The 26,247-nt window shown below is 35.2% G+C and overlaps 1 protein-coding gene across 4 annotated transcripts in view; it reads left to right on the top strand.

Annotated features, from left to right (window-relative positions):
- FSTL5 (follistatin like 5) overlaps positions 1–26,247 on the top strand; it is a 527,078-nt gene that overhangs the window by 68,657 nt on the left and 432,174 nt on the right. The gene's annotated exons all lie outside the window — the stretch shown is intronic.

The raw sequence follows: 26,247 nt of genomic DNA on the forward strand, positions 1-26,247 counted from the left end.
GAAAGATGCATATAAACTTTTAATGACAACTTATAGTGAAAGAAATCCCAGAAGGAGGCAACACCTTTGTGCAGGACAGATTGGTCCTGTTCATAATTAAGACAATATATTTGCTTATAACCATAACTGATACTAGTTTACGATTATTAAGCAGGATGCCTATCTCTCAATTAAATTTCCAATATTAATTTACTTTTTAAATCTCCCAATATTAATATACCTTAATGTAAGTATGTATTGGTGCAGAGATTTCAACAGTAGATAGATAGCCCTTATACATTCAAAGAGATAGGTAATTTTTCAAGCAAAAATTGAGGCAACTGCAGGGTGCAATGGAAATGTATAGAGTGGTAATTGAACCTGGTTTTGGCAGTGGAGTAAGTGAAGAAACCACTTAGTGGAAATTCAGAAGAAAAATGTTGGTGTTACTTGGTAAAAAGAAGGGGGAAATGTGTTCTATGCAGGAGAAAAGATAACTATATTAAAAAAAACTCTGAGAATGAGTTTAATGTTTTCAAAGGTTAAATGTTTTTAACATATAGGAAAATAGGCAAAGACAGTTACTCAGTTTAAAGAGAAGAGAAGCATAGAGGTAATGGGAAAATACTGTAAATAATAATAAAACCTTTGAATATTATCCTAGGGTTGAGAAGTCAATGAAAGGGGCTTAAGAAGAAAACATAATAAAATGTTGGCAATTTCATACATCTTAAAGATTAATAAAATATTTTGGTAATTTTTTTTATAAAACATCATTTTGTAAAGCATATTTTTATCAAACCTTATTTTAGTTCATCATATTTTTGAAAAGCTAGTAATTCTGAACAGTAATCTGAGGCTTGGATTGCACTGTTGTCTGGCTATAAGCTTAATGGGCTTGAAAATTAGCAGTAATACTTCAAAACCATTTCCTTAAGGCTGTGGTTCGGAAAGTGTGGTTGGAGAACTAACCCCATCAGCATCCCATGGGAATTTCTTAGAAATATGAATTTTCAGGTCCCACCCAAATAAACTAATTGGCCTTCTTAATATTTTTGACTCATGATGACATTTAAGAACTATTGCCTTAAAGAAAAGGCATGTGTCAAAATGTTTCCGTATTCCTCACTTCAAGATTTTAACATATAATAAAAAGAAATTTCCTTTGTCAGACTGGTGTAGCTCAGTTGGTTGAGCTTTCTCCCATGCACCCTGAGATTGCCAGTTCGATCCCAGGTCAGAGCACATGCCAGAGTTGTGGGCTTGATTCCCAGTAGAGGGCATGCAGGAGGCAGCAGATAGCTGTTTCTCTCTCATAGATGTTTCTGTATTTCTCTACCTCACACTTCCTTTCTCTGAAATAAATAAATAAAAAAAACGGTTCCCCTTTTACAACCAAATTAAATCAAAATTTCAAAATATAAGTATCCATACATTTAAATAATAATTGTTCCTTATCTTTAGATGTTACAGTATGTTATGTGTTTTGATGTGTTAAAAATCATCTGGATACTGGATAATCATTTTTTTAAATTAAATGCTTTCACATATGCCTGTTAAATAGTCTTTCAATTTAGAGTAAGTTACTCTGAATAACTCGCAACCACAAATAAGTGGATAAAACTCTTCATTGCAGCTTTGAAAACATGCTGTTTTGAACTAAAATCTATGTCTTTGAAGCTTTCAATTACTGATGCTCACTCTGCTCTGTGGATTATATATAACATAGTTAAGATTCTTTCCACAGAGAAACCCTGGAAATATTTGAACATGGCTATCAGATTCCCTAAAATGCTCTGTTCCTCAAGCTGAAAATCTCTAGTTTTATTAACCATTATTTATATAACTTGGCTTCAAGTCCTCTGCCTTCATACTCTATTGAATGTAGTGCATTTACTCCTTCCCTGTGAATTGAGATGATGCCTGGGACACAACCAAGTCTCTAGATGTGATCTTCCCTCAAGTAAACTCAAACTTCCTTCTGAATATGACATTTGTTTCAAATTACTTAACTTATTAATAATAAATTAGTCGTTCCTTTTCTCTTGTTTTCATTCTTATTAAATTTGACTCATATTAGGCACTCTAGAATCAACATTCGGTGCACCAGAAAAATTAAATCATTGTGGATACAACATAAATAAATTTTCTATCACAAACAAGTTACCACTTAAAAAAAAGTATATATATTTAAATAGTCCTGCCTTGGTAATTCACAAGATAATGAAAAATGCGAAGATATTACTTATACTCTTTGATTTAACCAACTATTCAAATATAATACATTATTTCATTTAACCATAGAATATACTTCATCTTTCAAAATCTAAAATTGTTATTTTCCAAAATTGAAGTATTTATTGAGTGCCTAGGAATAAAGTTTTGAACTCTGAAAAAAGATAAAAATCTATAGCTCTCATTTTGATAAACATTTTGAAAGACAAAAGGAAAGCAAAAGAGGGAAAAGAAAGTCTCAAGGCAAAATACATTTGAATTGAACCACTAAGATTGCCACAAATTCAGCACTAAGAAAGTAACAAAAAGGGAATTTTATTTTAGCCAGTGTCAATATTTAAAAGCGTCCCACAGAGCAATAATGCTTTAAAACAATAACAGCGAGCTACATATTCATTATGCCAGAACTGACAATTTTATAAATATCCTATATATTGTTAATGTTGCCAGTGGAATGTAAATAAGGTCAGGAAATAAATGAGTAAACAAATACTATTTTCAATATTTATACTATTTTCAATATTTAAATTTGAGAAAGAATAGCAAAAATAAAGGGGCGACAAGAAGAGGGAGAGTGGGAAAGGAGAGAAGAAATATAAAAGTAATGCAGTAATATGTGAGCTAGAAACAATGTGAAAAAAAGAAAAGTTGTGGGGGGTACATTCTCAATATATTATGAAGTTCTAGATTTAGCCTGGTGGCTTGAGAAATTAAATACCTAAAGCTTGTATTTTGATAATGATTGAGTAAGAATGTATTGAATTTATTAAATATTAAGGGAATTGGGGAAATATTATTAAATATTGTATCTAGCAACTACATTGACAATGCCCTGAGGCCAATAACACATTCAATTTCAGAGATCACCTGCTTAACATGCTGTAATGTTTTGAAAAATAGTGATTACATTTACTTTTTTTAAACCTAGTTTCAGGAGCCTCTACCTAATATAACTGACAATTTTTTATGTAAATTATGAAATTTTTAAGAACAAAATCATATAAGCAGGAAGTGGATATTTCAAAGGTAACAAATCCAAAGCCCTGTATTTTAGTTTCCAGGAGACTGACTACTTAGAGGTAGGATGAATCATCATTCAAGTATTTAACATTGTGAGCCACCATGACAAGGCAGGAATTCTTATGCTCCACTCCATACAACACAAGTTCTATGGCAGCCACACCAGTCAGGCATATTTAATTATTTTTCAAAAATTATCTTCCAGTTTCCTTATACTGAAGCTGAAATAATATTTTAAGTAATATTATTTTTATACTTCATAAATGCTTGAATTTTCTTTGCTCCTTTTTCTCTGTGGGTATCTTAACTTACATGAATATACTAGAGGCCTGTAGCATGAAAATTCATGCACTGGATGGGGGGGGGGAGATATCACTCAGCCCATCCTACCCCCTCTCACAGTCTGGGAGCCCTCAGGGGCAGGAGGCAACCCTGCAATCAAGGGAAGAAGATGCCCCATCACACCTCTGCTGCTGTCACTGCCAGCGGCACAAGCCTAGGCTGGCTCTGGTTACCTGAGCCTAGGGCAGCTGTGTGTGGCTGGGCAGCTGCCATTTGAGGCTTGCCTGTGCTTTGGGCCGGCCCTGGGTGGCTAGGGGGGTTGAGGGGACTGGGGGACTATGGAGGCAGGTGCACAGCCTTGTCATGTGCCTGCTGCCCTGGCAGGGCTGAGGGGATTAGGCCATTTTGAGGCTGTGGGCGCTGCCATCTCTGAGGGCATGGCAGTCAGGTAGTATATTCCTTCATTCACTATGGGTGCCACCAACATCTTTAAGGGTAGGGCAATCAATTAGCAGATTCCCTCCTTATCGGCTGTGGGTGCTACCATCTTTGTGACAATGTGAGGGTCAATCATCATATTCCCTCTTTATTAGATAGGATAGTATTGATTCATATATTAAAGTAACACTTATTACAGACATTTTCCCCCCAATCTGTCAAAGAGCTTCAAATGTTTTTTGTTGTTTTTAAAAATATATTTTTATTGATTTCAGAGAGGAAGGGAGAGAGAGATAGAAACATCAATAATGAGGGAGTATCATCGATTGGTTGCCTCCCATATGTACCTTCCTCGCCCCTCACTGGGGATTTAAGTTGCAACTGGGGCATATGCCCTGACAGGGAATCAAACCTGGCTCATAGGTTGATGCTCAACCACTGGCCGGCAGGTAATGTTTCTTTGTTTTTTTATGATCTCAACATTTTAAAGACTTTCATTAAATTTGCTTAGCCATTAAATACAAGACAGTCATCAAATAAATGTTAGTAGCCACATGTTCCCTGCATATTTTCAACAGAACTACATTAATTCTATTGCAAAAGATCATGTGCACCATTTTGTTCCAAGTGTAAAAAGGAATGAAATAGTATATTATTTATGACATTAATATTTAATTATAAGTTCTTTTCCAAATAAATTTTTCACAAAGCAATGATAGGGCCCTTTTAACAACCTTATAAAAATCTCACTATGAGGTGCCTCCAAAATTACCTTTTAACTTTGTATTTGATATGAAATTAGATTGTAGGTATGTATTGACAGAAGTGTTGCTTTAGTGGATAGTTTCTGGGTATGTTTGGAAGCCATATGAAGTTGAGTCAGTGAATTTACATTTCACTTTGTCTTAAAAAAAAGAAAAGAAAAAAATATATACCACATGTCTTGGACTTGAGTTGGTATGGGTTAAACTTAATATGACTGTGGCATCAAAAGGATTTAATTTTTTTTAATATGCTGCAATCTGTGAGTTCCCCTAGTTAATGTGTTGATGTTCTGTGATTGCAAATTCAAATAATTCTGACAACTAAATAAGTGATCTAAATGAAGAGACTGGACCTGATGAGTATTGTGAGAAACTTGATTACTTAGAGAAAAAATATATATTAAATACATTTTTATTACATATTTGAAAAGAAAAAAAAACTTAATATGTAACCTAAAATTAGACAAGGAATACATAAAATAAAATCAGGAATTAAGGACATGACAAAGTCAAATCAGAAATTAATATGATAGAGAAAAATTAACAGAATAGGTAAACATTTTTAAAAGCTGTTTTCTTAACTCACTAATGAAATGTATAATCCTGTTTTAAGGCTGATCAATAAAATGTGTGAACAATCATAGGTAATACCTGGAGAAATGCAAAGAGTAATAAGCAATTCTTAGTGCAATTCCATTGCAGTAATTTTAAAAATGAGACAAAATTGATTGCATCATTATAAAAGTGCAAATTTTCAGTATCAACTCAAATGAAAGCAGATAACATATATTCTCCAACTATTCTAAAAGAAATTGGAAAGATGATTAGGGATCAACACTGATAAAGACACCCGAATGAGATGACTTCACAGCTGAGCCATCTTTTTAACTTCTTAAATTTTAACTTTTTAAAACCAGATAATACCAATGGTATTAAAATAATTCAGTTTTATATTTTGGTGTGAAATACCTCAGTTTTTAAATGTTAAGATTAATCCATACATTGCAAAATATTATGTGCTCAAAATAATTCTGCAAAGTATATGTGTCACTTGTTTGAAATGTTATATCATTAGGACTGAGGGCTGCTTATTTGTTATTGAAGTCTGCTTAGAAATCTTTGAATTGTATATTTCTGTAAATCTGTTTGTCTAAGAAAATGTGTGTGTGTGGTATAGTGAGAGAGAAGACAGAAGCTTAAGTGATTTTATTCCTAATTATATTTTCATATTACATACTTTTTAAAAATAATATGTGTGGACAAGGTTCCATACTAAAAATAATTCATTGTTTACCAAGTTATTATATTATCTCTATGGTGTAATACTATCTAATAAAAGGGTAATATGCAAATCAACCAAACAGCAGAATAACTGGTCACTATGGTGTGCATAGACCAGCAGGGGGAAGATGCTCAATGCAGGAGCTGCCCCCTGGTGGTCAGTGCACTCCCACAAGGGGAGCGCCCCACTCATCCAGAAGCTGGACCTGAAGGCTGGCAAGAGTGGTGGCAGGATCCCGGCAAAAGAATGCATGCTTGGCTGAGGGGGTGTCTCCCCAACCCCCAACCCTCCACCCACTGAGTGCACAAACGTCATGCACTAGGCCTCTAGTTAAATAATACGGTAAATAGAATACTTTTGGCAGTTACCTCGTATTTTTTATTATCTGCCTCCCCTGAGAAAAGCATAAGGTTTATTTCCTACTTATATGTATTTATTTTGGCTTTGGTAGGGCAAAGACAAAAGATTAGCTGCGTTTCATTTCCCAGATATTGTTTGATTTATTTGGGTTCTGTTCATTGACAGAGAATGACTTTACAAATTGGCCTTTGACTAACCAAATGGCAGGCCAGAAACAAATGAGAATTAAATTGTTCTGACTGGATATTGCCTCTGATCTGCTTCATTAGCACAGGGCCTTCCCCCAGTGGTCCTTTGAACTCCCAGTTTCACTGTGATCCATTATATGGTGTCAGTTGTGATCTGCTTTATTGGAAAATTTGCTTGTTAGAAGCATTTTGGTGTCACTGACCAGGGAACTCTTATTTTGTGTAAACTCCAACATTGCTAGTCCCTGAGATGTTGGCATTAGATGAAAGGTGATTAAATATTTGCCTTAAGATAAAGGATAATTCTTCCTAAAGTGAAAGTTATTTAAAGGGAAGGAATAAAAGCATGAACTTTTCAGCTTAATCAACCTAATCTTATTTTTTAGTCTGGGAATTTAATTAATTTATTTTTTTTAAAACATCAATCCAATGGACATCATTTACACACATAAGACACTGAGGGTTATGATGAGGGCATGTGCCAGTGGGTTGGGGAGGCTGGGGGAAGGTCAATGGGGAATAAAAGGAGACATATGTACTACAATTTTAATACTTTAAACAATAATTAAAAACAAAACAAACAAAAAAACACACACAAGGTTTATTTATTCTTAGGTCACAGTAATGTTTTCATATATTGGAAAATTAAGTACAGGAAGGCCCTTTTGGTTAATTTATTTAGAACTTTCAGTGGAACAAAATGTACTTAAGAACTTCATATTTAATTTGCATAATGTTTTTCAAGTTCACATAAAACAATTTTAAAAACAAATAGAACATGTGCAAGTTTATAAGCATGGGGAGTTGGTTCAAATTAAATTTTAAAATATTGATATTCTTTTTTCTTATGTGGAATCTAATGAACAAAATAAACTGATGAACAAATAGATTCAGGGACATAGAAGCATGAAAAAGACTGACCAATTTTAGAAGAAAGGGCGTTGGGGTGGGGAGAGATTAACTAAAGAACACACATGCATATATGCATAACACATGGACACATACCATAGTGCAGTGAAGGCCTGAGGAGGTGTAAAAGTGAAGCGGAGGGGGTCAATGGGGGGATGAAGAGAGGGGGCTTCTGTAATAATGTAACAAGATAAAAATTTAAAATTAATAATTTAGAGACAAAATAATGAAATGCAATATATCAGACAAGAAAAAAAAATAATTCTTTTATAATTATTGTAGGAAAAATATCAATCTATGATTTTTAAAATGAACCTCTAGAATAAACTACTTTGGTAGAATTTTCCAAATCGATGCTGTACTTCAGTACCTATAGAGTAATATTATAGATAGTAGACTCTCAATCCAGCACTCCTCTCCCTTTTAATTTGTCATTACACAATTTTGTGCTTTGATGAAAAATACCTACTGAAAACCATCTAGCAACCAATGTAAGCCCTGCAGCATGAGATTTAATTATTTATATAATATTAGGACACAAATTAAACATGCTCTGAATACATTCTTACATAATTTGCCATAAAAAATCCTATGTAATAAAGGGATAATATGCAAATTAACCATCACTCCATTGCAAAGATGGCAGCACCCATAGCCAAAAGATGGTGGAGCCCAGTTCCCTAAGCCCCTCCAGGGTCCCCCAGTCCCAGGGTGACAGCCGCTGAAGTGGGCAGCACGAATGGCCTGGCGGAACGCTTGCTTCGTCGCCACAGCCACAAGGCAAGCGTGCCACGCCCGGCTGCAGATGGGCCTCTGGGCTGCAGAGAGCCTCCGGACAGCCTGTGTGGAGCGGCCAGGCCCCACGGAGGGCTACTGGTGCACAGATTCATGTGCAGGGCTACTGATAAATCAGTAACTATAATAAAATCATAAGCAAAAGTATACCTAAAATTACTTGAAGTAAATTTATATCTGAAGGGGAGTGAGCACCTGACACACAAATAATCTCAAAACTATGTTGTTTTAAGAAATGTGCTCAGTGAGTGATTTAAAAAGACGGAGTATTTAAAGTTTCATGCTGCACAAGACAGGAAGTATCATTTAGGGGGAGAGTGGTATAAATTTCTTGATTACAATTTTAGTTGTTTTACTTTTAGAAAAAGTGATAATACCTTCAGGAATGTACACATTTTCTTTTCCATTCAATTAATATCATCTTTAGTCTGCTATAATCATTTATTATTTTCTTAAAATGTATTTTATAATCTTATCTCTTCAACCAGTCTCTTGTGTTCCTAAAACCAATAATAAGTTTTCCTCATACCACACACTAGAATTTTATCAAATCTAAAGTGTCCTTTATTTTAAATGTTCTTCTGAATTCAGTTGTATCACATGTTCTTATTAAGCAATTTTTCATCTGTTCTTCCATTTTCTTTAAATAAATTAAAATTTCTTAAATCCTGCTCCCATTCTCATTAATATAATTTTTCTCTTTGGGAATTAAAGGGTCTTGAAGTTGTCCTGCCTCTATTCTAAAGAATGGTGATTGCACCATATCCAAATATTTACATTTTCTGTAGAGACAAATAAATATAAATCAGCCCTTATTACATTTGTATTTTTAGTGGATTTTAATAAACCTTTAAATACATGTGATGGAATAGGATATATCATATAATAGAAACCATGTGCTCTGAACCATTTAAAGAGACATTAAAATTTTCCAGATTTTTTTATAGTGGAAAATGGGAATGGGGGGGGAGGGGGAGGCAACCCAGATACAGTTAAAAATCCTCTCTCCACTCCTACCCTATTCTCCATCTTCAGAAGTGATTTTTCCTACAATGTACTGCAGCCATCTCTCTGATGACATAAGTCCATTTACTCAGAAGGAGACCCACTGAGTTCTATTTATCATAGTATGTATCTTGGGATGATATTCATTACACTAATTTAGTCATAATATCAGCTTGATATGCTCTAACCTGAAAGCTAAATTAATATGTTAACCATCACCTGCAATACCTTGTTTAAAATCATAGAAGAGTAGACCCATATGTAAGCAAATCGGTTGATATTTATTATAGTAGACACAGAATACAGGCAGAAAACATGGTATTTTCTGTAGTCTGTGATTCTCAACCTGGTGATATAGCATCTCGCCTCCATTATTTTCTGGATCCTTAGAGAATGTCTCAGCCATCAGAGTTCTGTTATTGCTTTCCCCGAATGGTGGGCTCACATTTCTTTTCTGAAATTCCTGAGTCTTTTGTAATTTATTTTTCTGCATTAGGTTGCTCTAACCTTCTGTCTGTATTTACCAAAGCATGTGAATATACTATGAACTAGTCTACAGTGTCTTCTGAGTTCAAGAGAGATGCCTGTGCCCCCAAGCCTGTTCTGAGAATAATAACCAATCTTTCAATTTTCTTCGTTTCAATTGCATAAAAATATACAGTTGTCAATTTGAATATCCAATTTGATGGAAGAAATTTTTGTAAGTGCCTTAGTAGGAGCAGTTCTCTCTTGAATACTAAAGTAACAGAATTCTAAGTTGGAGAATGAATGAGTAATATTTTGTGAAAAGGTTATTAAGTGAAATAGTAAGAAAAACTTCTGCTTTTATCACTTTGTTCTTTGATATTATAGGAGAACAACACTATATATTACTTATCAATTTATCATATCTACCTCATCTTGTACCATCAATTCACAAGCCATTGTTTATAACTAGCTGGCAACATAACTAAGTACTCAATAAAATATACTATTACACTTATCTGTAAAGCCAGCTGCTTCTGGGTATTGGGGTTTGTGATAAGACTAGTGAGTTTCATGGCCATCTTGATTATTTATTTCATATGAAAATAAGTTATTCGCTCCACAACAATATTGTGTGAGGTATATAGCAGGAAATAAGACATTTGGTGAATTAAAAAAGTGACAATTTCAGAAATATTGCTGATGGGAAAGGTAAATCCATACTGGATTATTGCCTATTCTAGTTTGGAAAATCCCTAAGATTTCCATGGTGCAATGTGACCAGTGTAATCAACCTGCCACAGGCAATTGGCTAGTCCCTGTAAGTACACACACCAAATCAAAGAGAGTTGATCTTTGCTGTTGGCATAGCCACAGTACTTTTCAAAGCTTCTGGTGATCATCTCAGCAGTGCATGCATAAAGACACTCTGGCCTTTCAGACCCTGAGTATGTAGCTTATGGCAAATCTATTCTATCTAACTATTTTATTCCAGTTTAATATTTGCACTGTATCAAAGAAGTTCAGTACTCTCAACATTCTTTAATATACGGTACTACTGAGCATTCTAGTTTCAGTAAAAAAAAATCAAGCAAAATGATCGATTATGATATTCTAAAACTAGTCTAATAAATCCTGAATGCTCATTATCACACCAGTATTAATAAATGTGGCCTAACCTAAAGTCATTTTATTCATTACTTTTAGAATTTATCCCCACACATATTCTTCAGGTTTTTGCTGCTATAAATTATCAAGTTGTTGAAATTATTTTGGTGTGTTAGCTATTTCCTTCTCAATCAAATTGTTCTCTCTAGAGCATATTGGATATGACACCAATAGGTAGGAATGGGGCAGGGAAATATGGCATGCCATTGTTAGGTAATTATTGCAACTGCAATTATTATAGTGTATTAAAGCATGGCAGGAGTACTTTGATAAGGCATATAGAGTTGATTGTACTGGCATCTCCAAGTATTCACTCTAAAGTTCAGGAATCTGTTTCATCTCATTGGTCTCATATACAGGATAAAGTAAAAAAAAATCAACTTATGTTGTAATTCAGCAATCTATAAATTAGATTCTGCAGCTAATTTTTGGCTACATCAGCCTTGTGTCTACAAAGTATAGGATTTTGATAAGGGCAATTTTATAACCTTATGGTCCTCTCATCTGAATGCAGGAAGCACTTACAGTATAATGTTTACTATTTATTCCAGGGCAGCCACTGCTTCCACCTCATTTTTATATTCATCTTTACCTTCACAATGTTGTATCTGACCTGCTATTTTATGCACCAATGACTTGCCTTTGACTGGTACCTCATTCCACATGATCTCCGGTGATGACTTAAATATTTTTTCTTCTCCACCCCATCCACCTAGAACACTTATGGGTTTGTCTTACAGGAATAGCCCAGAAATTAGAGGTCCTATATGTTTTATAATGGGCTCCAGCAAACCTATGGATGTTTTCCTAAAGGCAATAAACATTATTTTTATTATATTGAAAATTAAACAATCCTGCTCTCTGCTCTGGAGAGAATGAGTATCTCTAAATTCCCAAACTGTGCACTATACAAACATCTCTGACGAGATACTTCAGAAAAAGAAGGCAGTATATGCCTTGCTCACAAAATGTATAACAACATCAGAAACCCATAGAGAACTGTTTCCCAACATTAGACTTTGCAATTTGTGCTACAGTAGGGTGTTCCTTGATTTAATAGCCCAGTTGGAGCTTCAGTCTTGTACTCCTCCAGACCTAATTATTTTGTAAGCTTCTAATACCTATATTCAAGTATTGGTGCTTGAAAATACCGAGAATAGTCTCCTGCCTGCTACAGTGTATGTCTTAATTCAGTGTCTTAGAAACAGGAGCTGGGGTAAGGATTGTGGTACAGGCATCCAATTGGGGCATTCTCTTAGGTAAACCAAGATTAAGAAATCAGGGAAGCAGGATCAGGCAGAGGCAGGAACTAACTACAATGACGTTTCAACAAAGATCTCAACCAATCCCACAGATAGCTCTGGATCTGGGATAGTCTTGCAGGGATGGCTAATTTGAGACAAGTGGGACAGCCTATGTATCTCTATTAGCCTATCTCCATATGTGGCCATATTAACTAAGGAGAGTGTGTAGCATCTGCTTGGGTGTCTCCCCATCGCTCTAGTAGTGGGACATGAGCAAAAATGGGAGCTGAAAAGTACGTGAGGTTCATGCTTTGAGCTGTGCCATAGTTTTACAGTGATTTGCCTACCATCCAGGAAACTGGGATCTTATGCCAGCATCTGTTATAGTGTGGGGGACAAACTTGTTAGCTTGCAAATTGTGCAAATTTTCAGATACTTAATTCTTGACATCAGGAAGTTAGTGGTGCTGCCACTGCAGCTGACTCTCATACCCATGGCCCTGATGATCAGGCACTGGAACATGGCATCAGTCTGTTGCTTCTGCCTCAGCTCCTCATGGAGAGGACAGCAGGATACTGGCATGCCAATTTTAGGTGCATCATCTGTCTCAAACACTCAATGTAACTGCTTTCTGGCAGCAATAGCATCAGGAGGGTAACCTCTGCCTCAAAAATTATATTCCGGCCGAAACCAGTTTGGCTCACTAGATAGAGCATCGGCTTGGGGACTGAAGGGACCCGGGTTCGATTCCAGTTAAGGGCATGTACCTTGGTTGCTGGCACATCCCCAGTAGGGGGTGTGCAAGAGGCAGCTGATCGATGATTCTCTCTCATCGATGTTTCTAACTATCTCTCTCCCTTCCTCTCCTCTTTGTACAAAATCAATAAAATATATTTAAAAAATTATATTCCGAATTTTACGCAAATGTATCACCTATGAACCCTCATGGAAAAGGAAGTTTGAGAATTACAAATTTTACCTTTCAGTCTATCTGACCAACAGTATTGACAAGAGGTTGGAGGTTAGAAAGTAGAGGAATACAATCTATGGAGTACATCCTAGGGTGTGTCCCTCCAGAAAGAACTTGTTTTTTATTGTACCTGGGGCTTTAGAAATATATTCAGCCAGAATCAAATTTTATGTCAGTGTCTTTCCAAGGTTTTCCTATAGCACAGATATTTCATATTTAAAACCTACCCTGTTGGGCTTATGGTTAATTTTGTATGTTTTTAGATATTTCCCGAATCCTCCAGAAATTAATCAGAGATATTTTTCTTCTTGTTCTAATATTCCTAGTCAGACTTCCACTGAGTGAACAGCCCACTGAAGGTGCAGATTTTCTGCAATTATCACAGAAAACCTCCAAATCACTTTTTGGAAGCTCAAGGTTGCACTCCTGCTTCATGTGAGCAATATATCTCAAGCCCCAGAATTGCTGTAGCAGCAGCTAATGAAATGTGCACTATTCATTTTGACTCTGGCACCTAATTTTCACTTTTCAAAAATTGTTTTTCTAGTACCTTTTGTTTTTTCTTTCTTGAAAGCTCAGGTATGCATTTCAATGTAAACTTTTACCAGAATATTTATGTGATGCTGGAGGGAGGTGGGGGTAGTTTCCAATAGATCTGAAGCTAGGAGCCACATTACCTTTGTTTTAATCATTTCACTCTACTTAGTATTGCATAGTATATTTCTTTGCCTTATTTATTTATAGATACTCAATTTTGTCTGGGAAATTGGTCGTTTCTCCCTTCTTTTCTACTTTAAATTGTTTTCTTATTTTATCACTATATTATTTGATGTTGATCTTCAATAACAGACAAATCTCCTGATCAGCTTTGGACAGTTTTCACATAGATAAGGGACAAATCAAAGGAAGGTAGTGAAGTTGACTCTGAAAAATCTTACTTGGAACATGAATTCCTTGGAAAGGTTATGCTGACTTAAATTCCCATATACCTAAAAATGAAAATAATATCTTCCTTTTATTAAATTAACATTTTTGTTCATCTCTTATCCTATAAGATAAAAGAAGAAAACATATAGGACATGTTTATAGGAAGTTCATATTATGTAAAATAGACACTGATTTCAACAATTATGCAATGTTTACATAGTAGGGGAAACAATTAAGTCTGTAATATTTTACAGAATTTAATATATTAATAATTAAGCAAATATATATTTACTTCATTATAGCAAGAATTTAAATATTGCATGCACAATAAGTAGGTTGTCATAGCTTTGCACACATATACATTGTCAGTTCAGCAGATATTTATTAAGCCCTTGGTACATAGTGCCATTAGTATACCATATGAAAATTTACAGTCTATACTGAAAAAAAAAATCCTAAGGTCACACTTGCAAAATCAATATGGATAAATTTAGAACTAAACTGAAGAAAAGAATCAAATTAAAATTAAATGAAACTTAGTGTTATTAAGAATACCATCTCTTAAACAATAAGACATATTCAAAGGAAACTGCATGATCATGATATAAAAGTTAATGTATCTTATAGAAAAGGATTTTAAAATCTCCTTAGGAAAGGGGAAATGATAAATCTATAAATTACTAAGTGGTGAACAAAATACTTATGCCTGGAGAATTAGTTGAAGTAACAAAAGGCATAATTTAGAGTTATCTAAAATTGGAAAGTAGTGGTATATAATCCAGCTGACTTTGTGATAGACTAATTGGGCTGAAACTACTTTCATTTCCTTTTATAATGGAATAACAGTTTTCAGAAGCAAGGAACAACTGATATTATAAATGCAAGTAAAAAGTCAGATGTTAGCATAGAGGGCTTTCTCGTTGAAAGCTGAAGCAATAAAAGCATCATGTTTGTTTTTAAAATTCCTTGACTAGAAAAATCTCAGAATTCTCTCGAGATTAGATTTTCATTGCTTTGAGAAAAAGTTGCAACTACTACAAATATTTCCTGATTAATACTACTTTATTTCTGTAAAAGGAGAGTACAGCAATAATTTCAATATTGCATGCAAGAATTCCAAAAATAAGCAGGTTTTCATAGCTTTGCTCATCAGAAAAAACCTAAACCTCTCCTGGTCAAGCAGGTTTTTTTATTTAAATTTTTTTTATTTATTATTTTACTGATTTTTCACAGAGAGGAAGGGAGAGGGATAGAGAGCTAGAAACATCTATGAGAGAGAAACATCAATTAGCTGCCTTCTGCACACCCACTACTGGGGATGTGCCTGCAACCAAGGTACATGCCCTTGCCCGGAATCGAACCTGGGACTTGTCAGTCCACAGGCAATACTCTATCCACTGAGCCAAACCAGTTTTGGCTGATCAAGCAGGTTTTATCTTTTTATTATATATATTTTAAAGCATAAACCTTTGTAAATTCTAGCAATATATGGCAAAGAAACTCAGGCCAGTAGCTTATGACCGAACATGAGTAATGATATTTGGTAGGGAATCAGGGAGTAACATTGACTAGACAGTGACATGAGAAAACTTTTGGGGATGATGAAAATGATCTCTAATTTGTTTTATGTGGTGGTTATAGAGGTGTATACAATTGTCAGATTTTATTAAACTAAAAAAAAAGGGTAGGTTTTTATTTAGATCCACTAACTTTCCTATAATTTCTCCATTATCTACTATTTTGATATAAGGTAATTAACCAAAATAAACTATATTTGCTGTACAACAATTCTTTATCTTTTACACTTGCTATTATAGTCAAATATCTGTTTACTTTTTAATCAAAAGCATATTTTCTAACTACAGCTGCTTAGGTCCTACCTTTCCTTCTAGAAATATTTTTTTTGATGTAGAATTTTTCTACTTTTGCAAAGATTAATGATAATAGCACAATAAAGTACATTGTAGTTATCTTTATATAAACAGCTTTATTGTGTTGTTTAAAATTTCATTAGTCAGATAATTTTCTAAACCAAAACTCAAGAAACAAGTTTTCTAAGCTGGTCAATGTGAATTACATTGAGTTTATACCAATATACACAAATACTAGCATAAGGATTAACACTGATTTTTTATTATTATTATTATTATTAAGGTACATTTTTACATTCTGAATTTGTCATAGTTCTCCACAAAAAGTGAATAATACTATATAATAAAGCTCTAATATGCAAATTGACTAAATGGTGGAATGACCAGTTACTATGACACGCACAGACCACCAGGGGCCAGACACTGAAAGCAGGAGCTGCCCCCTGGTGGCCAGCGCACTCCCACAGGGGGAGCGCTGCTCAGTCCAAAGCCGGGCTCGTGGCTGATGAGCACAATGGCCTTAGCAGGAGCCTGTCCTGCCTCTGCGGCAGGTGCGTGGTAAGGAACAAGAGAGTCCTGGGCTGCAAAAGGGTTCAGGCCGGGTTGAGGGACCTTTCCCAACCCCCACAGTGTACAGATGTTGTGCACCAGGCCTCAAGTAGGATATATAATCATGCATGTAGTAGGATATATAATCATATAATATGTATGATTTATTACAAAGCATTGGGTCACATGGTTATGGAGGCTGATAAGTCCCAAAATCTGCAGTGTGAGTCAGCAGGCTGGAGACCCAGTAGACTCAAAGGCCTGAACCCCAAAACTAATGTTGTAGTTAAGAGTCCAAATGTTGGAAAGCTTGGCAACAGTAGAAGCAAGTGTTTCAACTGAATTCCCAAAGGCAGAAAAAAGCCAAAGTGGATGTCCAGGGAGTCAGACAAAAGGAATAATGTCTTTTTCAGGGAGGGTTAGACTTTTTGTTCTAATTAGGCCTCAAACTATTTGGATAAAGCTTGCCCTCAGAAAAGCAATCCGCTTTACTCAGCCTACTGATTCAAAGGTTAATCCCATCCAGAAACAGCCTTACAGACAAACACAGAATACTGTATGAACAAATGCCTGGGCACCGTATGGCTTAGTAATTTACCATCACATATAACATCTGTTGATAAAAGTTCCCTCTTCTAGCAACAAGCCCTGGATACAATCATGCAGGTATGCAAAGGTTAGTTTTGATCAAGAATTCTTCATCAGTATATGACTCCACTATTCTAATAAGAAAACGACTTGCCTGAGTTGTTTTCTGCTTAAATATCTACTAGTATATTAAGATAACCATATGCCTTTTTTATTCTTATTATTTCATATTTTTTAGAAAACATTAAAAAAAATTAGGAAATGAGGCTTAGAGTGAGCAAAAAGAACTGAGTTTCCAACTCAGATTTGTGAATAAAAATGTATATGGAAGATTCTTGAATAATGTTGTTTCCTTTAATATTGTCTTTCTGATAACATTAATGAGGGAAAAAATGGGTTCCTGTTTTGGGCCACTGTTTGTGTTGAGTTTGCACGTGCTACTCTCTCCCCTCTGAAATCTGTCTGTTCCACGTATCCATGCCTTTGTTTCTATTTTGTTTCCCAGTTTATTTTGTTCATTAGAAATCACATAGTATTTATCTTTCTCTGCCTGGCTTATTTTACTTAGCGTAATAATCTCCAGATCCATAAATGCTGTCACAAAATGTGAGGTTGTTGTATTTATTTATTTATTTATTTATTTATTTATTTATTTATTTTATGACTGACTGAGTAGTATTTGTGTAAATGTATCAGTTTTTTGTTGTTGTTTGTTTTGTTTTTATTCACTCACATACTGAAGAGCACTTTGACTATTTCTAGGTCTTGACTATCTATTAATAGTATTAGTATTCCATGTGACTCTTGAGTTCTTCTGACATTTTTTATTATTTGTGTACTAACTTGGCTGATTAATATGATATAATAATATGACAGAATGTGGTGTCTATTTGCACTTGAAAATAGTAATAATATTTAATATAACTGATAATAATTAAACTTATTTTTTATTCTCCATCTAAATTTCCAATATAAGGCTATAAATTAGAGCTTTGAATCTAACAAGATTATCCTATTGCTATTTAATATTTATTTGAATCTGAAATCAGTTTAAGATTTAAATGCTTTAAAACAACAACAGACTAATATATAAGGATGTATTTCTTCTATTATGCATGATGTTCTAGGGATAATATTTCAGTAGTGATAACTGAAAAATTTTGACTATCAGTAAGTTTAAGAAATTACACATGATGCCTAAGGTTTTCTCTTCTCCTTCACCTCTGTTGTATCACAAATCTTAGTCATTCAACACCTGTTGAGATTTAAATATCAATTAATTTTAGATTGTTTCAAACTCTCCTGCTTTTTCAGACTTTAAGAAATTTTGACTATTATTGTAAAGATATGGATATAGCCTTCTAACTGTTTCATAAGTTTAAATATTATGCATTTTTTACCTTATTTAAAAAGATTTCCTCAATTATTTTGAAATATTATTTAAATTTTTTTTTCTTTATTGATTAAGGTAATATGTGTCCTTATTGCCCCATTGGCCCCCTTCTCATGCCCTCACCCCCTGTTGTCTGTGTCCATTGATTAGACTTATAGCATGAATACAAGTCATTTGTTTTATCTCTTTTCCTTAACCCACCCTCCTCTATCTTCTGTCTGATGTTTGACAGTCTGATCAATGCTTCTTTGTCTCTGAATCTGTTTTTGTTCATCAGTTTATGTTGTTCATTATATTCCATAAATGAATGAGATTGTGTGATATTTACCTTTCTCTGACGGACTTATTTCACTTAGCATAATGCTCTCCTGTTCCATCCATGCTGTTGCAAATGGTAAGAATTCCTTCATTTTTTACTGCAGCATAGTATTCTATTGCAGTTTTTATTCCACTCATCTGCTGATGGGCATGTAGGCTGTTTCCAATCTTAGCTATGGTGAATTGTGCTGCTATGAACATAGGGGTGCATATATCCTTTCTGATTGGTGTTTCTAGTTTTTTGGGATATATTCCTAGGAGTGGGATCACTGGGTCAAATGGGAGTTCCATTTTTAGTTTTTTGAGGAAACAGCATACTGTTATCCACAGTGGCTGAACCAGTCTGCATTCCCACCAGCAATGCAGGAGGGTTCCTTTTTCTCCACATCTTTGCCAGCACTTGTCCTTTGTTGATTTGTTAATGATAGCCATTCTAAAAGGTGTGAGATGGTACCTTATTGACGTTTTGATTTGCATCTCTCAGATTATTAGTGACTTTGAGCATGTTTTCATATTTCTTGGCCTTTTATATGTCTTCTTTCAAAAATAATCTATTAAGGTCTGTTTCCCACTTTTTGATTGGGTTGTTTATCCTCCTTTTCTTAAATTGTATGATTCCTGTAAATGTTGGAGATTAAACCCTTAATGGTGAGAACATTGGCAAATATGTTCTCCCATGCCATGGGTTTTCTTATTGTTTTGTTGATGGTTTCTTTTATTGTGCAAAAGCATTTTATTTTCATGTAATTCCACTTGTTTATTTTCTCTTTAGTTTCCATTGCCCCAGGAACAGTATCAATGAAGAAGTTCCTTTGGCATTTGAGATTTTTCTGCCTGTGGATTCCTCTAGTATTTTTATGGTTTTCTGTCTTATGTTTAAGTCCTATATTCATTTTGAGTTTATTTTTGTGTATGGTTTAAGTTGGTGGTCTAGTTTCATTTTTTTATTTATTTTTTGCATCCGTATCTGTATCTGTTCAATTTTCCCAACACCATTTATTGAAGATATTGTCTTGATTCCATTGTATGTAAAAGCCAAATATTAATTGAGCATAATGGTTTCGGTTGATTTCTGGGCTCTCTATTCTATTCCATTGATCTATATGTTTGTGCTTGTGCCAGTACCAGGCAGTTTTGAGAACAGGGGTTTTGTAATACATCTTGATATATTTCTTTTCTTTAATTAGAAATTAATTGAACCACATCTGCTCAAAGAACAAAGAATTAGTTAACTGGCTAATACAATTATGCTATTATTTTGGATGTAATAATGAATTAATATCATTTAACATCTGCAAACTCATTGATTTTCCCCCCCCTCTTATTGAGTTAATAGTGTAAATTTAACACATCTTTTTACATTATTCTTTTGCTCTAAGCAAATAGTAAATCCTCCTTGTATTACTTTAGAAATCTAGCTCCATTTAAATTGTATGCCAATATAAAGATATTCTAAATGAATAGAAAACACATTGAAAATATAAATTTTATCAGATTTATTCTCACTTTTGGAAAATTGGCATATAGCCTGATGCATTTCCCTGTCATTTGATGTCCTTGCTTTTTATAAGGCAATCAATTAAGATATAACTTCCATATTTCCAGTCTAGCCTTATTCCTAACTCTTGAAAATTAGCTGGCCTCCTCATCACTTATATCAAAGAACATATCATATGAGTTCTTCATCTATCACTGTTTTCTCATATTCTTGTATCTCACTCATTACCTACACAAATCCTCACAATCATTGTATATATATACCCTAACTAGCTGCTAACTATGAATGAAATCATTTTACAACGCACCCATATGGGTAATTTGTTAAACACTAAAATGTTCTCATAATATGTAACACTGTTTCAGAATGCACTTGTTATACTATTCAATAATATATTGCTATTGCCAACACCACAGTTTTTTTTTTAATCTTTCAAATATAAAACCAAATTGACTATAAATAGAAAAAAAGCTAATATTTAAGGAGCAATTGTAGAAAGCTTATCTAATAATGAGGGAATATGCATATTGACCATCACACCATCATAAAGATGGCGGCACCCATAGCCAAAAGATCACAGCTCCCAGTCCCCTCAGCTCCACCGGAGTCCCCCAGTCCTTTTAGCCCAGCTGGGAGGGAGGGGGAAGGTGCATGGTGCAGCCAGACACACCCTCAGTATCCCCAGCCAACAGAGTTAGCTTGAGGCACAGGCAAACTTTGGATGTCAGCTTGCCCAGTCTCCCAGGGCCATCCAAGGCTCAGGTAACCAGGGCCTGCTGAGGCTTGCACCACCAGCAGTGGAAGCAGCAGAGATGGGATGGGGGAATCTCCTTCCCCTGGTCATCAGGTTGCCTCCCACCTTTGAAGGCTACCAAACTGAGGGGCAGGTTGGGCTGAGGGTCCCTTCCTCCAGTGCATGAATTTTCATGCACCGGGCCTCTAGTGTTTAATAAACTCATGGGTGCATTTTATTGCCTTTTAAAACAAACTTGACCAACTAGTTTATGCATAAACAGATTTATGCATAAACAAAAATATTAAAAACAATAGAAAATTATTAATTTTAAATCTTTTTACAATTTAAATTTTAATATAATGAAAACAAGTAAGTGATTCCTTCACTCTTTTTTGCTAAAGTTTAGCTTAGCAGTTGTTTGTTGTGTATCTGGTTTTTGTTTTATTTTACCAATGATGTAATGGGAGAGGATTTGGAGAGTTTATCAGGATAGTAGCCATCTATAAGTACAGACAGCTCTTCAGGGAAATCTAGATTAAAAATGAATAAGCAGAGGGAAAGCTTTTACAATCTGGAAAGCTATGATTTAGTGAAATGAGGTTACTGAAATTTAAAGATTAGATAAAAATAGAAACTGCACGTCAGCAGCTTCAGCCATAGTGCTAACTGGGCAGGTGGGCCACACACTCCAGCTGGGTTGTTTCATCCCTCAGGACCTATTTACAACCTGCTGCAAGGGTCTTTTTATATTAAGCAGCAGTTGGAGTCATATGCCTGTGCTGACACACAGTATCAAATGTCTTCACAAACCAACATAGTTTCTCTATGATAATGAAATTAATGACTGATGCTTTAAGTAAGACTTTTTATTACATTGTTGGAATTTGGCAGTTAGAGAATTTTTTTTCATTAAATTTATTAGCACATATTTCTGGTAAACAATAACAATAGAAATAACTAATTCACCACTACAAATCCAATACCAAAGTAAGGGGGAAAAAAGATGTTAAAATATTGTTTAGGTTGTTCTGTACTTTCCCCCAATATTCTTTACCTGACCACCTGTTCAAACTTAAATGGACACAGACATTAGTGCAGTGAAGGTCTGGGGAGAAGGACAGCTTGTGGGAAGGGTGTCAATGGGGGAAAATAAGACATCTGAAATACTTTCAACAGTGAAGATAAATAAAAGTAATATTTTCTTGAATTGTGTGTTAAGTATGTCATTATATTCTAAGTTTAATATATATATGGCTATGTTGATAAACAATAAAGAGTGAATTTTCATGTTAGAAAATAGAATGTATCCTTTAGATACTTTTTTGTGTGTTAATGCTCACTCAAGGATATGCATGCTGACAGGTATATATGCATCTGTCTGTCAACTTATTTACCTGCCTATCAATTACCTATCCACCATCCCATTAATTTCACTATTTTCACTATTCTCTTTTTTTATTCTCATTCTCTACTTAATTCTTTCCTTTAATTTTTTATGACTACGGTAATTTTTATTTGGATATGTTCCCATGAAATGTATTTTATTATGCCTTTGTGTTTGGATTTACATAAATAGTATTATTGCTTTTGATTTAATTGATTAATTTTCACTCAGTAATTTGTTTTAAAGATATTTGCATGCCATTTTATTATAGCTTCTATTGTTGAATCCCATAATACAAATCTGTTCTCCTAAGAATGACTACATCAGTTTTTACCAACACCTTTTCCCACCAACAGTGCTGCAGTGGGCATCATCCTAGAGATGTCCATCATCCATGGACCTCAAGTTGAGGATATAGGTAGAGGAAGCTAGACATGACTAGTGGTCATCTCAAATAAAAAAAATATGTATAAAGAACTTCAAATTTGCTTGCCAACTATTAAGACTATTCTGATGCACCCCTATGTTCATAGCAGCACAATTTTCAATAGCTAGGATTTGGAAACAGCCTAGGTGTCCATCAGCAGATGATTGGATCAAAAAACTATGGTACATCTACACAATGGGATATTATGCTGCCATAACAAAGAAGGAATTCTCATCATTTGCAGCAACCTGGATGGAATTGGAGAACATCATGCTGAGTGAAATAAGCCAGTCAATGAAAGAGAAACACCACATGACCTCACTCATTTATGGATAATAAAGAACATTATAAACTGATGAACTAAAAGATAGATATAGAGACAGTAAAGCAACAAGCAGACTGTCAAATTACAACGGGGAGGGTAGGGAGATCTGAGGAAGAGATCAACCAAAGGACTTGTATACATGCATATAAGTACAACCAATGGACACAAAACTCTGGGAAGGGAGGGCATGTATGAGGGGAGGGGCAATGCTATATGTACAGAGATAATAATTTAATAAAAAAAATTTAAAAAAGACTATTCTGTGTCTTAATCTTTTTTACTTCCTCCTCCTCCTCTTTCTCTTTCCTTCCTCCTTACTAATTTCTTTTTCCTCTCCCTCTTTTATTTTTATTACACAAGCCTCAATCATCTTGTTATAAAACCTTGTAATGAATCTCTCTGCCTAACTGGAAAGGCACCACATGTGTTTATGCTTAGACTCCATGCTGTTGACCTCTGTTGTGCTTATTTCCCCCCTTAAGTCCCTGATTGCGTGAGCCCAGAATATCTTACATTAATTTAGGTTTATCTTGGATACCTGGCTATAAATTTTTTTATTTTATAATTGCAGAATATAGTGGGGATTTTCCCCCCTCAAAATGTATTCTCATTAATAAATGTTATTTATTGGTAGCCTCTGTAAAATTTTTACACAGAAAAAGCATACTATACCTGAGATCCCATTATGTTCCTTTTACTTTTGGCCTATTTACAGACCACACCAGCATGGCCAAAGGTGAATCTGAGTGGGGGCGATGAAAGGATTGAGAATAGACAGATAAGAGAAGGAAAGCTGGGACTCGGTGGGACAATGCTTCCCTGATGGGGAGCCAGCAGCTCCACGGACTACAAGTGTCTTTATTTTACAGCAGATGCCACGAGGCAAAGAAAGGGCGTGGTCAAGATGTTTACAGCATTCTCATGAGTTTCGATCCTACTCAATTACATGCTCCTGATCAAGCTTTGTTTACCAGGGAGTCAGGGTTCAATTCCCAGTCAGGGGCACAGGCCTGGGTTGCAGTCTTGATTCCTGGTGTGGGGAGGGCAGAAGGCAGCCGATCTCTCTAATCATTGATGTTTCTATCTCTCACTCCTCCTTCCCTCTCCTTTCCTCTCTGAAGTCAATATAAATATATTTTTTTAAAAAAGAAAAGAAAGTCTAATGTGTGGAGGCCCTCATGGCCATAAGCCATGTGAGTGCAGGAAAGTACTCCCCCACCACTGGAACAAACATCAGGAACCCACTGAGTGCAAGGGAGAAGAGAAAGAGAGCTAAAGGAAGCACAGGCCTTTTAATTTGTGGAATTGAAGACAGCCTTGCTAGCTTCTGATTGGTCTTTTCAAATAATTTTGCCTTAGCAACATCCTTAGGATTGGTTTATAGCCCTTACTGCTTTGTGATTGGTTATCAGCATGATCCCTGTTTTAGCAGTATTCAGCCATTTTTAAAGTTTGTCTCCCACACACACCCTTCCTTCCCCAACCAGTTGTGTTGTCCTAGTAATTTCAGTTGGGTTCCCGGATTCTACTGTCTCCACCCCTGCCCACCTTGCTTCATTCTGTCTCCTCATGTGTATCAGGTACGGATTTTTAATTTCTCTTTGTTTACTTATCTATATGCTGTGCTAATGACTCTGTATTATTTTCTATCTAACATATCTCATTACCTAGCACCTTATTTCTACAAGTTATTTTTTCTGCCCTGGATGTTCATAATTTCTTTAGCTAATTAAATGCTGGTCACCTTTTAAGATCCAGTTTGTTTATGTCTTTCATGAGTCCATCAACCAAAGATGTCCTTTGTGACTCTTTGGACAAATGTTTTTGACACAGTACATAGCGATTGTTTTTGCATATGTTTTATCAATTTAACTTGAACTCACACACTCCTGGTTAAAAAAAAATTAGACAAAAAATCTATCTGATGCTTATGACTAGATTTAATTGATGAATGTAATTATAAATTCCCCATAATAATCACTGTTTTTTATTTTAAATGTAAATACAAATAAATTTACATAATAAAACATAAAATTAATATTTAAAATTATTTAAAAATGCTCAGAGTCACCAGTCATCTAAGAGATGCAAATCAAAATGACAATGAAGTACCATCTCACACCTGTCAGAATGGCTATCATTAAAAAATAAACAAACAACAAGTGCTGGGGAGGATGCGGAGAAAAAGGAACTCTGGTACACTAATAGTGGGAATGCAGACTGGTGCAGTCACTGTGGAAAATAGTTTGGAGTTTCCTCAGAAAATTAAAAATGAGACTCCCGCCAAAACCGGTTTGGCTCAAGTGAATAGAGCGTTGGCTTGGGGACTGAAGGGTCCCGGGTTCGATTCTGGCCAGGGTCATGTACCTTGGTTGCGGGCACATGGGTGGGGGGCGTGTAGGAGGCAGCTGATAGATGTTTCTCTCTCATCGATGTATCTAACTCTCTATCCCTCTCCCTTCTTCTCTGTAAAAAAAATCAATAAAATATATTTTAAAAAATGGGACTCCCATTTGACCCAGTTAATCCCACTTCATATATCCCATGAAATCAGAAACATCAATCAGAAAGGATATATGCCCTCCTATGTTCATGGCAGCACAATTTACTAGTATAATAGCTAAGATTTGGAAACAGCCTAAGTGCTTGGATTAAAAAATGGTGGTACATTTACACAATGGAATACTACGCTGCTGTAAAACAGAAAAGAACTCTTATCATTTGCAACAGCATGGATGGACCTGGAGAGCATTATGCTAAGCGATATAAGCCAGTCAGAGAAGAAAACAAATGATCCCACTCATTTGTAGAACATAAAGGACAATGTAACCTGATTAACAAAAATAGATCAAGAGACATAGGAGCATCAAAAAGAACACCCCTTAGAGGGAAAGCAAGGGAGGGTTAGGGGGGAGGAGGTAAGAGATCAACCAAAGGACTTTGTAAGCATGCATATAAGCATAAGTTTTGGAAACAGACAGGAAGGTGAGGATATATTCGGGGGGGGGGGGGAGGGGGAGGGGAGGGGAGAGCTGCCAGGGAGAGGTCAATGGTGGGGGAAGGAGGAAACATATGTAATACTTTAAATGATAAATAATTTAAATTTAAAAATATATAATATTTATGTA

Source organism: Pipistrellus kuhlii, unplaced genomic scaffold (assembly GCF_014108245.1).
Source record: "Pipistrellus kuhlii isolate mPipKuh1 unplaced genomic scaffold, mPipKuh1.p scaffold_m20_p_8, whole genome shotgun sequence".
Lineage (NCBI taxonomy): Eukaryota > Metazoa > Chordata > Mammalia > Chiroptera > Vespertilionidae > Pipistrellus > Pipistrellus kuhlii.